General features: G+C 41.0%; 1 long non-coding RNA gene across 1 annotated transcript in view; it reads left to right on the top strand.

The window, feature by feature from the left end:
* The first annotated feature begins 354 nt into the window (after nucleotides 1-354).
* The window catches only part of LOC149092162 (uncharacterized), a 122,920-nt gene continuing 108,320 nt past the window's right edge, over nucleotides 355-14,954 (top strand). Inside the window, exon 1 of the long non-coding RNA XR_016197288.1 lies at nucleotides 355-389. This is a non-coding gene — a long non-coding RNA (uncharacterized LOC149092162). The remainder of the gene's footprint in view (nucleotides 390-14,954) is intronic.

Genomic DNA, 14,954 nt, shown 5'->3' with positions numbered 1-14,954 from the left:
CGGTTGCCATTCGTTACGGCTTTTGGTTATAAATTTATGAAAAAAATTGCCATCGCCATTGAATCGGCAAGTGGTGACAGGAGGCGACAGGGGACGAAAGGGGCGAAAGGCGGCCAACTGGGCAGTCCTGCGGCTATATTAATAAAGCACCGCCTCAGTCCCCGGGAGTCTCGAGTCAATTGAGGCCCGTTCGCGCTGTGCAAACAATCAGAAAAATTGATGTTCAGTTTGCTCGTTTGCCGTTCCACTGATTGGGTTAACTGAAATTTAATTTAGCACACTCCACACGAGCCCATCGCAATCAGCTCTGCAGCGCATTACAATTTCACAGCACATCCATGTATGCATGTGGCTTATGTATGTATGTATGTATGTATGTGTGCATGTGTGTGTGTGTGCGCGCCCGAGGCCCACTAGCACACATTTGAGTAATGCAAAATTTAACTGCCGCAGTCGATACGCCCGAGGAGCCGAAAACAAGCTGGCTAACAATTTGGAAATTATTCGACGTGGCAATTTAACAGGTGTGTGCCGACTGCCAGATGATACCAGATCAGATGCGATGATGCCAGATGAGATGAGGTGCCTGCAAAACACTCTTAGCAATGCAAATATATTAAATAAAATATATGCATATGGCTAGAGTGCCAGAGCACTTTTCTCTTGAGCAAATATGTTTTTCATTTAAATTGAATGGCCATCAAATTATATATTCTCAGTATATTCCATCAATTTATTTACGCAATATATAAATATTTGCCATCAGATTTAAGTATATTTATTTATATTTTTTTTATATATATTTTATATGTATATCCTTAACCCATTGAAAATCAGGGTATAATGTTTATGTACAAATGCTTGTACCAGGCAACGGGAGGTATACTCTATATGTATTCCTGGTTTACACATTTGTCTGTTATTAGCATCAAATAAGTTCTCGGAATATACCCGATACAGCGGAGTTAACAGAGCCCGGGCTAATGCCTATGTGTGAATGCATGCATAAGTGTGTGTGTGTGTGCTATGTATGCATAATAGAACATTAATGAATGAGTGGAATATAAGCTGGTTGCATGGTCCAGGGCATCTGCAAGTCGAGCAGGCTCAACCAATGCACTTTTGATTAATCAATTATTAATATATACCTTTTTGCAGTAATATTAAAAATTATATATTTAAAATATTATTTAGCAAAAACTAAAGTTTTAATTTAAGAGTATTAATAAAGGTTTTTTTTTTCGTTTTTCTTTTAATAGCCATAATTTTATTAAAATGGTAAAATCAAAAGCTTATAAAAAATAGTTTATGCACAATTGATTACAGAGTTACGAACTTTACTCTAAATTAATAAAAGAGGCGCGCTTATTATATATATATAAAATAAAATTTTATTGATATTAAATATGTTTTTCATAAATTAACTAAAATGAACGAAGCTATTAATATTAATTTCCCAATTTATAAGTTTATTGATTGTATCTCACTTTTATTTTGCACATAGCCCAACTTGAGTAGGTAATAAAAGTGGACTCACTAGTCTACATAGTCGATATATCCTTGATGGTAGAGCTCTAAAATGTGCAACAAATTTTCAGCTGCAGTGGCTTAAGAGGCATTAGTCAGCTGACTGACAGACAGACAGACAAATAGAGCGACAGACAGATAGACAAAGAGGCGAGAACGTTTGGTATTCGCGCTTTAGTGCAGCTGCTGGCCGTGCGAGTGCTCTACTTGAAGCGATTGCCGTGCACAATTCCCGTTAAAAGCTTTCACTTGCCAATTGCCGATGAAAACAAATGCGCAGTCTATTGCCTTGCGCCGGCCCCTAATACCGTCTCTGATCATCCGTTAGTCTGTTGGCTGACCGGCCTGTGCGTGTGGATTGATGGCGCTCCACCTCCACCCCATTCAAAAGCCATACCCATTATAATATCGGCCAGAAGAGGGTATAATAGCAAAGGTGTAAATATATGAGCATGATATATATGTATTTTGAATTATAAGTGAGTAGGTCAATAGGCATATAGGATTTACTATGGATAAATTAAGTATACGTAAATATATGAATTGGTCAAAAGACGATTTTCGAATTTGATTCCTCTCATCTTTTTCATCTCTCCCACGCATTTTTGATTGCACTAGGCATTTGGGATTCTTGCTCTCTTCTAGGCCTTTAGCAGGATATCGCCTCGTCAGCCATCCCAGGCAAATTGTTTCAGCTTACTCCCTTTTTTTTTTACAGTTTCGCCACATTTAGTATTTTGTGTCTTGTTGTTACTTTGCTGCTCTTAAGTAACTTGGCCAAAGCCCGTGCTAGCAATTGAATAAAGGTAAAGAGGTTGAGAGGCATGGAGGACGCAGAAAGACCAAGAGAGAGAGAGAGAGAGAGAGAGGTAGAGTGAGTGTGAAAAGCACTCAACTGTGCATGCATGTGCATGTGTGCATGGGTGTGTGATGTGTGTGTATGTGTGTGTGTGTGTATGTTGGCTGTCAAGGCTGAGCTAATTGAAAACTACTTGGCAACACAGCACTATGGCCAGCCAACTACAAATCGGCAGCAGCAGCAGCACAAAGCAGCTAAGAAAGCCGCACATTACTCATCCGCAGCGTATACTGCTGGCGTAAGCAAAGGGATGGATGGCCGACTCCTCCCACTGTTGTTGTTGTTGCTGTTGTCTGTTGTTGTTGGCGCTACAATTGCGGCTAGTTGCTTGCCTGTTGCCACTCAGCCAGCCCTGGCCGCCTCTGTTCTATTCTGCTCAGCTCTATTCTGCTGCTGTGGCCTAGGCACTGGCACGTCCAACCATTTTGCTTTTTTCGCCATTAATGCCGGCGCAGGGCTCTGTGTGTTTGTATGAATACATTTTGTTTCAAGCTGTCGCATAGTTGTTTCCCTTCGTACGTGATAGCGCAAAACTGTGTGTAGAGTGTGTGTGTGTGTGTGTGCGTTGCACCACAAATGCATATCTGGGCAGGCATTGCGCTTTGACTCGCTGCCAGACGAATGCGACTTAATGCTTCCGGCTTATTTTCAGTGGCACGTTGAACTCAGTTTGGTGCGGCTCCCTGCCGATCGCAGCGCTAATACTGAGCAGCAGAGGGCGCCACCTTTAAGTGCTCACTTCATCAGCCGAGAGGCTGGCACTTGCAACACTTTGCTGCATTTGAATTATTTCCGTTTTGAACTCGGTGTGCGAGCATTGCAATCGGCTGCGCTTAAATGCAAGCGACATTCCTGAAGCACTTTTTCGCTTTCCGGCTTGAAACATTCAGCATGCAGCATGCAGCATGCAACATGCAACATGCAGCATCCAGCAGGCACACATTATTTAGAATTAATAAAGGGGGAGGGGTCAAACGCTGTACATTTACCGTTTGCCTTTTCTTGCTTTTGTTGTCAGTCTCTCTGTCTTCGTTTTGCATATCCTTTGTGCATTTGTATATTTAAATATATATGTGTATATATGTATTTGTTGGGCTCACTGCCAAGCAGCAAGTTTGTCGCTTCGCTTGCAGTTGACTTCTTCTGGCTGCCACCTGGCATGGCATTGTCTTTGGGCGTGCCCATATAAATGTGTTGCATACATTTCAGCGCTAGATTTATGCAGCTGCCGGTTGGCGCATATGCGTTACGTTGGCGTTCCTGCTTGCGCTTTACTTTTATGCAAAATACAGTTAAGTGCATGTGTGTGTGTGCGTGTAGATTTTGTGTACATAAAGTTCAGGAGCTTGTTGTTGTTGTTGTTGTGTTTGTTGTTTTTCTACTATATTTGTGTCAAGTACACGACGTAGATTAAAGGGCATAAGGCTAGAAGATTGCATAAGGCACAGGCACACACACAAGCACAGAGTGTGTGTGAGAGAGAGAGAGAGAGAGAGCAAGAGAGCGAGAGAGCTGGCTGCTGAGATTGCAGATAAATGGGCGAGCAAAGTTGCGCAAATCGAAAGGAATTGCAATTTAATAGCACAAACCTGTGCCGGAGCTGCGTGTCCCTGTGACCCGGTCTCCACCCCCTGAGTGGCGCATATAATTGGGTTACGCACAATGCTCCCAGCTTGTGCACACAATGTATCCGATATCAGTTAATCAAAGCGATTGTCAATTGAAAGCATGATGTCTGCCATACCCTATGCAGTTCACATGGATGGAACATGCATTAAATGATATATATTTGAGAATGCCTCATGGTATTATGCAATAAAAGTAAAATTTTCAATTTACAGGCACTTTTGGCAACAATTTAAAATCCCTCCACTGGGGCACATTTGCATTATATTATGGATTATGCATTACGATTACGAATACGTGATGTGATATTTGCTTGGCACAGCTGCTAAGCAAACGGCCCGTGCCGATCCAGCCGTTGCTGGAGAGCTGGCCAAGACGCCACACTGCAATTTCACACTAAATTGCAGCGAGGTGTGAAGTCAAGCTGTTGTGGGGCAGCCCGCTGCAGCCGACTGCAGTTGCCACAGTTGCTGCTGCAGTCAGAGCTGAGCAGAAGAAAAAGAAGAAGTAGGACTCTCAGTCAGCAGTCAGTCGCACGATGGGGCAACGCTGTTCGACTTGACTCGCACATTGTTGCATGCAGTGAGGCGTTTTCTTTCAGCAGAGCACGCGCGCTCTCAGCCGGATGTGGGAAAGGAGACGCAGCCAGCCACGCCGACCTCCTGCTGTAACCCTTTATGGCATAGTTTCGCCTGTGTGTGTGTGTGTGTTTGACTAATGGCGTGCAGGTAAAAGCCTTATATGTGATATATATTATAAATGTGTGTCTGTGTGTGTGTGTGTGAGCCACAGTAAGATAAAAGTGAAGTTCAGCTCAAGTATTTTGCATGCGACCCAAACTAATATTGCCAACTCCTCGCGATCCATCTTCCTCGCGCTCTGCATATGTGAAGCCCGCACGGAACACGCCATTTATCACAGAGACTTTGCTCTCGCACAAGCGACTCGCAGTCAAAGCCGCTATCACGCATCCACAATCGGCTCTGCCAGCTGCCAGCTGCCGGCTGCCTGTGCCTGTGCCTGTGCCTGTTGTCTCTGTGCCAAGGACACACAGAGTTCATAATTAAATTCAAATACTTGTACAATTTTCGCACGCTTATGACACACAATTTATGAATCACTACCATAATATAAAGGTTTTTCATTTCACTGCTGCTCTCTCTCCCACTCTCCCACTCTCTCTCTCTCTCTCTTCCATTCTTTTGCTACCTTCGGCTTTATCCGGCCGCTCGACCACCTGCTGTCTGTGTGGCCCTCTCGCAGCGGGCGTTTAAAATTAATAATGTCGAGCGTGCTGCCACAGCAAAGCCAAACATTTCTATGCATGGACTCTGAATGGACTCAAGAGTCTAGCGAGGCCCCGGGCAGAGACAAAGGATATTTGTTTTGCTTGATTAGTTGCCTGTCAGCAAAGGCGTCTTTAAACTGACAACGCAGCTCAGAAGCGCCACAAAAGGCGTCTTAAACTGAACGAAAGCAACAATTAGACCATTCTTAAAGCGACGTCTCTTAACTTTCCAACCATAAACAAGAGCAGGCAGGACATGCAGCCTTTTGAAATACTGCTGATCTGTGTATATTGTGGCAGTTGCAGTCGACATTAATGCGAATTATCGATCGAGTGCGTTTCTGATGATTTATTGTGCTGCCTTGGGGCGCAGCTCAATGCGCTGGCCTTGCCACGGATTTGCAGTGCTTTCACATTTCGCTACCTTTCACGCACATTTGACGCAAGTTACGTGTAGTTTTTAATTAAAAAACTTGTGTGTGTGCAATTATTTTATCGCACACGCTTACCGATTGACATTTTTTTTTTATTGTATTGCAAAATAATTTTATATTTCAATGGACGCTTAAATTTTGCAGAAATTTATTTGTAAATTCTCGCTTACTTATCGAAAAGCGTATACGCAGCGTGTTGCTGCTGTTGACATTGTTGTTGCTGCTGTTGCTGCTGTTGTTGCTGTCCTCGACAACTGAGATTGGCTGTAAGTGAAAAAGTGCACAAACAAGTTTTGCGAACAACAAAGCACTCAAGAGAGCTCGAGACAAATAACAACAGCTAAAGAAAGTGGCGAAAGGCAAATTCTAGTTTATTGCAATTGCTTAGATTCTCCCTATACGCTATGACAATTGCCAGAAACTGACGGGATTTATCTGAAGCAGCTCCAATTGAAACGAAGAAATTATGTTTTCCTTTTCTATATTTGCCATTTGACTCTTTGACATAAGTTCCAGAGTTTTGTTGCCAATTCAGGATTGTGCAATTGTGCATTTTTCTAGGGTCTCTTCACTTTTTTTCGCTTCGATCTGCATATCGAATGGAAAATGACAAACGAACGTAGCGAATCGAGTGAAACTGAATCATCTGATTCACTGATTAAACACGGCAGCGGACCGGACTGACGATTGGCCGTAACCCTTTGGTGGCATCGTCGTCACAGCGTCAAGCTGTTGAAGCATGAAATTTTCGACGCCTAATGAAGTGTAAAGGTTTATCGTTTGAGGAAAAGGCAGGCCAACCCATTTGCCCCAACTTGGGCGCTCGCTGTTATCGCAGCCGATTCGTGTTTTCCTCTTATTTTTTTTTTTTTCATCTCTTTTACCCTCTATTTTGCTGTGCCCTGTTTTATTATTATTATTGTTGTTGTTGCTGTGAGCAGCGTATTATTTAGCTTTCGCTTTCATTTCATGCCATATTTCAGTGGCCTATATGATGTTCGGGCTTTGTTACGCTTGCACAGTTATTATTATTTGTTTCCTTTTTTTTGCTGCTGTGCTCTCTCCTCTCTGGCAGTTGCTAATTTTAGACATCATTGATTTTCATGATTTATGGAAATGTGGCTATGAATCGTGCGTGAATGTTATTTAAATTTAAAGTTGCATATTGAATTTCTATTATAATAGTAAATAAAATTGCCATAGCATTTCTACAGACGTTATTTTATTTTATTTATTTGGATTTCAGGGAAAAGGGGCAACCGTTCAGAGGCAGAGATGAGAGACAATGAGACATTATCAAATATTATTATTGAAATGGTGGCTGACTCAGCTCACCACACTGCTTATAGAAACACTCTGATAGACCCAGAAACACTCAAAAATATTATCATGAGCAGGCATATATTTCAAAGCTCAGGGACAATCTTAGACCTCAAATTAAAGAGAGTCAGAGGCAATCTTACAGACCCTGAAACCCTTACAGCCACAACCACAAAGCATATAGATCATCGCGCAGAGACTGTCTTCCAGCTTAGATTACTTAATATAGGCCCATAGGCGGAAAAATTCTAAAACAATATTCATTTTTTCCCCCCTGTTAAATACATATCAACTGCCTACATAATTAATTGATTTTCTAATCATAAAATTGCCATATTCATTGCAAACAATGCAAATGCAATAGACTCCGTGCATTATTCATTTGCAAACATTTTGTTCATTGTTGTAATTTTTTTCACGTTATAACTTAATTAAATGTTTATGAAATCATATCTCACAGAAGCAATTGAAGATGCCTGCAAAATATTTAATTGTTTCAGTTTCATTACTCAAAAAAATTAAATAAAATAAAATAAAAGAATTTTCGATGCACATGTTTATTGTTCACAGTTATTAAACTGTAAACTAATGCTGTATTATGACAAAGCGTTTGAAATTAGTTTTCCGCAGGCCAAATTCACTACAAATGTAAATTTGTGTTCATTGAATAGAAGTGCATTAAATAATGTGTAGTAGAATAAATCAGAATGGGATTTAGGTTTTATGTTAATTAAATTATTTACTCTTATTCAGATAAATTCTTTTGTCTGGTTTAATTTTCCAAGGAATTAACACTATCGGCAAATGCTTATATACAATCTATTGGACTTAGTATTTCATGCACTAGAGCCAATATTCATTGCCAGCACTATTTGAGTTGTAAAAAACAATATGCATATTAGCATTTAAATAAGTGTTTCTTAGCCATCCGGCTTATGAAAACTTTGGCATTTAAATGCTAAAATATTTCCATTCGTATTCTCTTCGTCTATTCTATTCTGCTTGGGCCAGTGCTCAGCACTCAACTTTCCTGCCATAACAATGGCTGATTGCATTCCAAACGACTGCACCTGCACTTGGGCTTCCTGTGCGCCGGTCGCGCTCGCTCCCTAATGCACCTATGTCCAGGTTCGCTGCACAATTGCCTGTCTACCCCGCGGACCGATATCGCCAGCCGTGGAAGCTGGAGCATTGAAAAATGCTGCAACTAGGAAATCAAAATGTGCATATGAAAGTAATTTCCACACTTAATAGGATACGGAAACTCTGGCGATACGTTTTACGATATCCTTTTGCCTACTCCGCTGTGACTACGTATGCTGTGCTCTGCAGGCGCCATGCATTATTCAGTAGAGTGAAAAGGAGGAGAACTGCAGCAGAGGAGACAGAGATAGATAGAGAGAGAGAAAGAACTGAACATCATTCAATACATGAAATGCTTGATAGGTTACCTCGGAACGCCCAGCCACGTTGACTGTTTCCGTTGAAGCTTCCGTTTGGCATACGCTGCCAATAGCAACCTCCGTTACCTCAGAGGGGGCGCAGCACCGGCGAACAGCTGGCTAAAAGTGGTGCCATATGTCCGCTGTCAAATTTGAAAATTATTCAAGTTACTCGCACCTGGCAGCAGCGCATGAAATGCCACAAAAACCCGACGAACTGGAATCCAGTTCATCTGCAGGTGAAACGAAACAGATAGTTGCTTTTAGCTCGCTACAGATACAGATTGCATCAGCCAGCTCAAACGAAGCGCTCACTGCACTGCACAATTTCAACTGGCAATCGCAACATTCTAGCACTGGCTGGGCATGGCTTCACCTCAATGCCAGTTAATCGTCTACAGGCGACTGCCACTGACACGGCCATCCTGCCCGAGCAGCTGGAATCTTTTTATCACAAAACTTGCACTACCGAACGCAGCACGACCTGGTCCAATAAAATCCAGTGGCAAGCAGCGGGCGAGCTCAATTCTATTTGGTATTGTCATGTAGCTGGCTATCAGAAATCATAAACGAAGTTCCGTCGCTCGCTTTGATTGACCATTGAAATTGCACGCCAGCGCTGGCCACGTGGCGTATGAATAATGTCAAAGACGTGCCCCGTTGACACAAACACGAGTCGCACACAGTTTAAAGAGTGTGTACTTGCTGCTTCTTTCGTTTTTATTCGAGCTTAGCGATTACATGAAAGCATTAGAAAAATGGTTATTCATTGAGCTACAGTTTTTACTGACTCTGCTGCACACAAAGTCTCTTTTCTCTCTCTCACTCTATATATATATACAGTTTGCGTGCCGGCAGAGACCGCAGCTAATCTGTTTGCCTTGGCGGTCGCATCAATCAAAAGCAGCTCCAGCCAGCAGAAGGCAATCTATTCAGTGTGCGGAAATTGTAGCAGCCAAGGCGTCAAGATCAAAAATGAGACAGATGAGGGAAAACTAACAGAAGACAAAATAAAGTAACCAAAAACAAAAACAACAACAATAACAATTGTCAAGCTGGGAACCGTCTCGGTAATTCGAGCTGGCGCATGCAAAATTAAGCTGATTTTAAGGGCGCCCCAGAGACTAAAGCACAGCATAGTGTGAGTGTGAGTGAGTGTGTGTGTGATTATGTGCTTATGTAATCGCACTTGCTGTCGACAATAGTGTGTGCAGATTTACCTACAGAGTTAGTGTGTGTGTGAGTGTGTGTGTGTGTGTGATGTAATGAGCAGGAGGCTCTGGGAGTGCAAAACAATCAGCTGGCGCGCTGAAAAGTATGCTACGTCAAATTATACCCCAGAGCGTAAGGCAGACGCAAATCACATTCGAAGCGTGGCAAATGGCAATGAAGCAACTGACATCTGCATGTGCCATTGCATTTGCATTTGAAGCACAAATACTTACGAATGAGCCGCACTTATGGCGCATAACTGAAAATCTCAAATCTAACGGCGCAAGTGAATAAGTCTTGCATCCACTGTGCTACCTAAGAACGCTGGGGGAGTGGCGCAGCTCGTAGCCGCGTATTTGTAGTCATGACTCACCGAATAAATATTTATTCGACGCACTTGGCCAAACAGACGCGGGGAATGACAGGCAAACAAACAAACTGGCAAACAAGCAAACAAACAAACAGAAACTGCGATAGATGTAGTTAAATAGCTCAAGTTTTCTGTAGCACCCTCAACAGTGCAACCAGCGTTGCACCCCCAAGTGTTGACGTTGCAAAGTTAATGAGCTGCCTCAGCAGATGCAGATGCAGATGCAGACCCCAAACACAGCCGGCGCGCATATTGAAGGCCAAGATGCAACACTCCGACAACGAGGCACTTGTGCGACACATGTTCGTGCGGATTCAACTGCTAATACAGCTTGGCAAATGCTTATGATTAGTTTATTTTCATTTTATCCACTCAACTCGCGTTAACTTACGGAACCTTTTCATTATCTTAAGAGCGAGGCAGGCAGGGGCTGCATAATAAGTGGGAAATGCGCTTGAATGTAAACGGAATGTGGAAATAAGTAAATGTATTAAATAAATATATTTAAAAATGTATAAAAAACAAATTTACATCTAATTTTGCTTTTTCTATATATTATAATCTAATACATGCATTAAAATGCAAGAAAATACAATAAAATAAAATTTTGACAAGTTAAAAAATCTTTATATGAATTAAGATTTTTAAACTTTACTTTTAGCTACTCAAATAAATTCTTTGTTGTGAATTTCGGTTGAATTCTGCTTGTATGCGAAATCAGTTCATCAGCAATAGATTTTATATCAAGCTGAGTAATATTCAAGTCACATACCAGTCACAATGCAGTTTGCTACAAATAAAAGCTTTGTTGGAGTAGAGAAATATATGGAATAGTCTACTCTATTGTCCTATTTCTTTACCATTTCCCGTTTTCATGAAGATTACTTATACAGAAGCTCAATAGAAGCTTTGCAATATCGTTTGTTTTTTGTAAATGTTCATATTTGAATTGCGCAGGTTCATATTTTATTTGTAAAATGTTGAATTTTTGCATGTTTTCATACCGAACAGAATGGTTGCTAAACTCAGCTCAGGCGCACGCTAGAATAAACTGAAAGAGAGTGTGTAATGAATCTATGCGTATACGTAATTTTTGGTACAGTTAGGTTTATTCGAGTGTTGTTGTTGTTGTTGTTGCTTTTGCTGTCGATGCAGCGAAGCGTATCTCTTACCTTTGCTCAGATAACAGCTGCTCGAAATATTCAAGCCATTGTGTGTTAGCCCTGTGGTAAGCCATTGTTCATATGCAGACATTCGTCTACCCATCTACATATTTGCCTCTTCGACCGTCTGGCTGGTGTCCTGCGCGCTCGCTGCTCTGTTTGCTTTAAGTCAATTGCAAAGCATCAATTAAACACACTTGAAGTAATCGTTAACAGTTCAACATTTATTACACACCCACACACACACGCAAACACAGCTGCGATTGTTGTCATCAAATCAAGCTTGGCTAACCGAGAGACAAAATTAAATGGTAAACCATTTACCTGTGGCAAGCTGTTTCTAATTCAATCTGTATACAGCTCGGAGGGCAAGGTAGATGAAGCCTATTATTTTGTAATTCAAGCCACTGCCAATTGCCTGCTTTGCATATTAATTAGTTTCTTACAATATGATATGATATATACATACATATATCTCTAGCAAACTGTCCACAATTAAACAATTTTTTTAAACACTTAATTTCTGTATAGTAGAGAATTCATACAGATTTGCAACTGAAGACCTAGCTAAGACTCAAGCTCAGATCCAGATACACATATGTCTGATTGAAGATATCTTATTAAAATTTAAATTCAATTAGTTTGCGCATATTAATTGCAGCAATTGCATTAAGTAGGGGTACGAAGCAAATCAAACGACAATCCAAGAACAATCAACGCCCTCCTCGAATTACACATTGGAGCAGGAGACATGCACATCAAGTGAGGAAATACCCTCTTCTTGAACAGGCAGCTCTGGACTTACAGAGAGCCTGACTCAATCACTCATGTAGACCGTAATTAAATTAAGAATAATGCAATTGCTGAAAGCAAAAGGATTAACTTCAGAACATCAACCATCAATTGCAAAAGCCAAGCATCAGGATTTTTCCACTTGCTCAGTGTATTTGATTTCTCTCAAGTTTTTGATCTACAATCAATAAGAGGCTTAAGTTTGATTGGATTGTAAACTCGTCTTATGACGTGCTATTGAACAATTATGGAATCAATTTTAAAGGGTTTAATTGTCGACACTCTTTAATGAATTAAATGTCTACAATAAAAAATAAAAGTTCTATCAGACCAACAATATTCGAAGTGCAGATGCCCTAATCTCTGCTTAAGGTAAACTTCATGATTGATTAAGCCTGTTTTCCATTTCTTGCCAATTCTTGGAAATGTTTGACATCTAACAAATTATGTTCATTAGTTAAATATGGTTAATTTTGACAACTTAAGCTCATTACGACTGCCCAAAGTCAGTGGAAAGCTGTAATTGATATTGAGAGCAGAGTAAAGAGTAATAATCCCATTATGTTTAATGTTAGCATCGACTGTAAATCAAACTGTTATCAACATGTTTATTTTCGCTGATTAAAATCTATACAAAGCCATAATCATATATAAATACGTCGGCTTATATATGAGACTTTACATTTTGCCTATTTAGTTTTATAAATTGGCAAGCATATAGTCATTTTAGCTCAATTTGAAGTTGCAAAAATTCATTTGTTTAAATATTCATTTAACAAAACCCAAAACAATCGAAAGGTTGCATTAAGCTAAGCTGTGGCTAAAAGATTTGGATGGGGTCAAACTTTGATTGTCGGCATCGATTCAAACAAATCGCAACAATCAAAGGGTTCGCTCTGAGCGAAATGATATGCCAAAGGGTTAGGGTTAAATATCATTAAATATCTCTAAGGTCGAGCAAGAAAGAAATTGATTCGCCTTATCAAATAGTGAAGCGATCCGCTTTCGAAAGGGCAAACCGAATAACAAAGCCTTTGCACGCTGTATTGGGCATAATTTGTAGTGTTAAGCCACATTTATGTGTTTGTGTTTGTGTGTGAATAACATGTCTTAAGCATGGTCTGCCTCCCCTCATCCACTCCCCACTTGCTCGATATGTTTTATGTGTGTATAAATGTGCGTCTGCGAATGCGCATCACGTTCAGCAAAATGAAATAACGTGTGGGTCGATAAGAGAAAATGTGAATACGATGTCTTTAAAAACAGCTTTTTAAATAGCATTGTCTCCCACCCCACACTTTCAGCCACACACACACATGCCACCCCCCGCTAAGAGGACGAGCCAATTGGTTAGCTTAAACGAGAGCTGCAGCAGGAACAATAACAGCAGGAGAAGAGACGAGTGAGAGCTGCAGCAGGAATGGCAGCACCGACTGTGCCTGTTCGTCTGTCTGTCTGTCTGTCTGTCTGAAGGAGTACCTGTGAGTAATGAATATTTAATATGCAACGTTGCCAAAGTCCTGTTCCACTCATTTGCTGTAACCACAAGGACGAAGCAGCCAGGACTTCTCTGTGTTTTTGCACAGCAGACGAAAATTGGTTTTAAATTGATTTACCATAAGCGCTTTTTGCGTGCAAAATACAGCTCGCAAGTATAAATAGAAAGGAGAGCAGGCAAATGTAGCAGAGGCAGAGACAGAGACAGAGGCATTACGTCTATGCAGGACTCGGAGCTCTCGGAGCTTTGCCACTCACATCTATTACGCTTTCAATTTAGCTGTGTCTTCTCTTTCAACTCTCTCACTCCACTCTGACGGTCCCTAATTTGTATGCACATCAGCGGATTAGAACAATTTTGACATTCCAGTTGATTTGACGCTTAAGCCCTGTGCCGTCTCTGCTGCTACAGTGCTTCAATTGCAGTGCTGAAAAGTATGCAGCAATTTATATGCAGCCTCTCACATGTTTATTACAGCTGCACTCGCAGTCGCGAAACGTGTCGCTCGTTTAATTGCAGCCACCAGGACAACGGTCGCTAGCAATTAGAAGACAACGACAGGGCCATTACCAGCGCGAACAACAACAACGACAACACGCTGACAAAGGCATTGTTGGCCACAATAGAGAGGAAAATATCAGTCAACCACATGACATTTACCGTCTGACAAAGAAATCTTCCCAACCCACGACACACACACATACACACACCTGCCTCTCTGCTTGAGAGAGACAGCTTGATTTTCCCTCTTGCTTTTATTTAATTGCTCGAAATTACTTCAACCGCATTGCCAACTATTGCTTAATGTCTTTCTCTGTGTGCTGACCTTAAGCCACGTCTTCTGAATCACATGAAGCTGTGTGACCTCCGAATGAGAATACCCGTCTCTTGGCCTATACACTCTTCGATTTAAGGTAATTACTTATAAAATACTCATTCGAAATATTTCAAAATGTTAAAGTTTTATCTTTGTAGAGCAGTTTTCATGTTAGCCGAATTTGAATTTATTTGAAGCCCACATATCTGCCCTACATTCCAGCTAGAGTATTTCATCGTCGGCTAACAGTTAGCTCAGCATGTTTTTGTTACTTTTGTTGCTGCTGTTGAGCGCTCGTCATTAAAACTTTTACAGTTTTATGTTGGCAATGGCATTCCAACATTTTAGCCTTAGCTCCGCTCCGGTTTCCATCCATCCGATGTCATGTGTGTGTGTGTGTGTGCTCTACGTGTGCTGAGTAGGTGTTTGGTATACACAAAAAAATGGCATGGAAAACACGACAAGCAACTCAAAATGAATTTTAAGTCTCTCAGCTTTCACTCGCAATGTTAGATGTTGTTTCCTCTTGTTTTGTTTTCAGCTTGACTCTGATGGCATGTGACAAATTAAAATACTAAAAAATAAGTTTTAAAAAAAATACTAAAC

Source organism: Drosophila navojoa, chromosome 2 (genome assembly GCF_054131105.1).
Source record: "Drosophila navojoa isolate 15081-1374.11 chromosome 2, UAZ_NAV_1.0, whole genome shotgun sequence".
In the NCBI taxonomy this organism is placed as follows: domain Eukaryota; kingdom Metazoa; phylum Arthropoda; class Insecta; order Diptera; family Drosophilidae; genus Drosophila; species Drosophila navojoa.
Note: the sequence above shows the minus strand (reverse complement) of the source record. Positions and strands in the feature narration are given on the sequence as shown.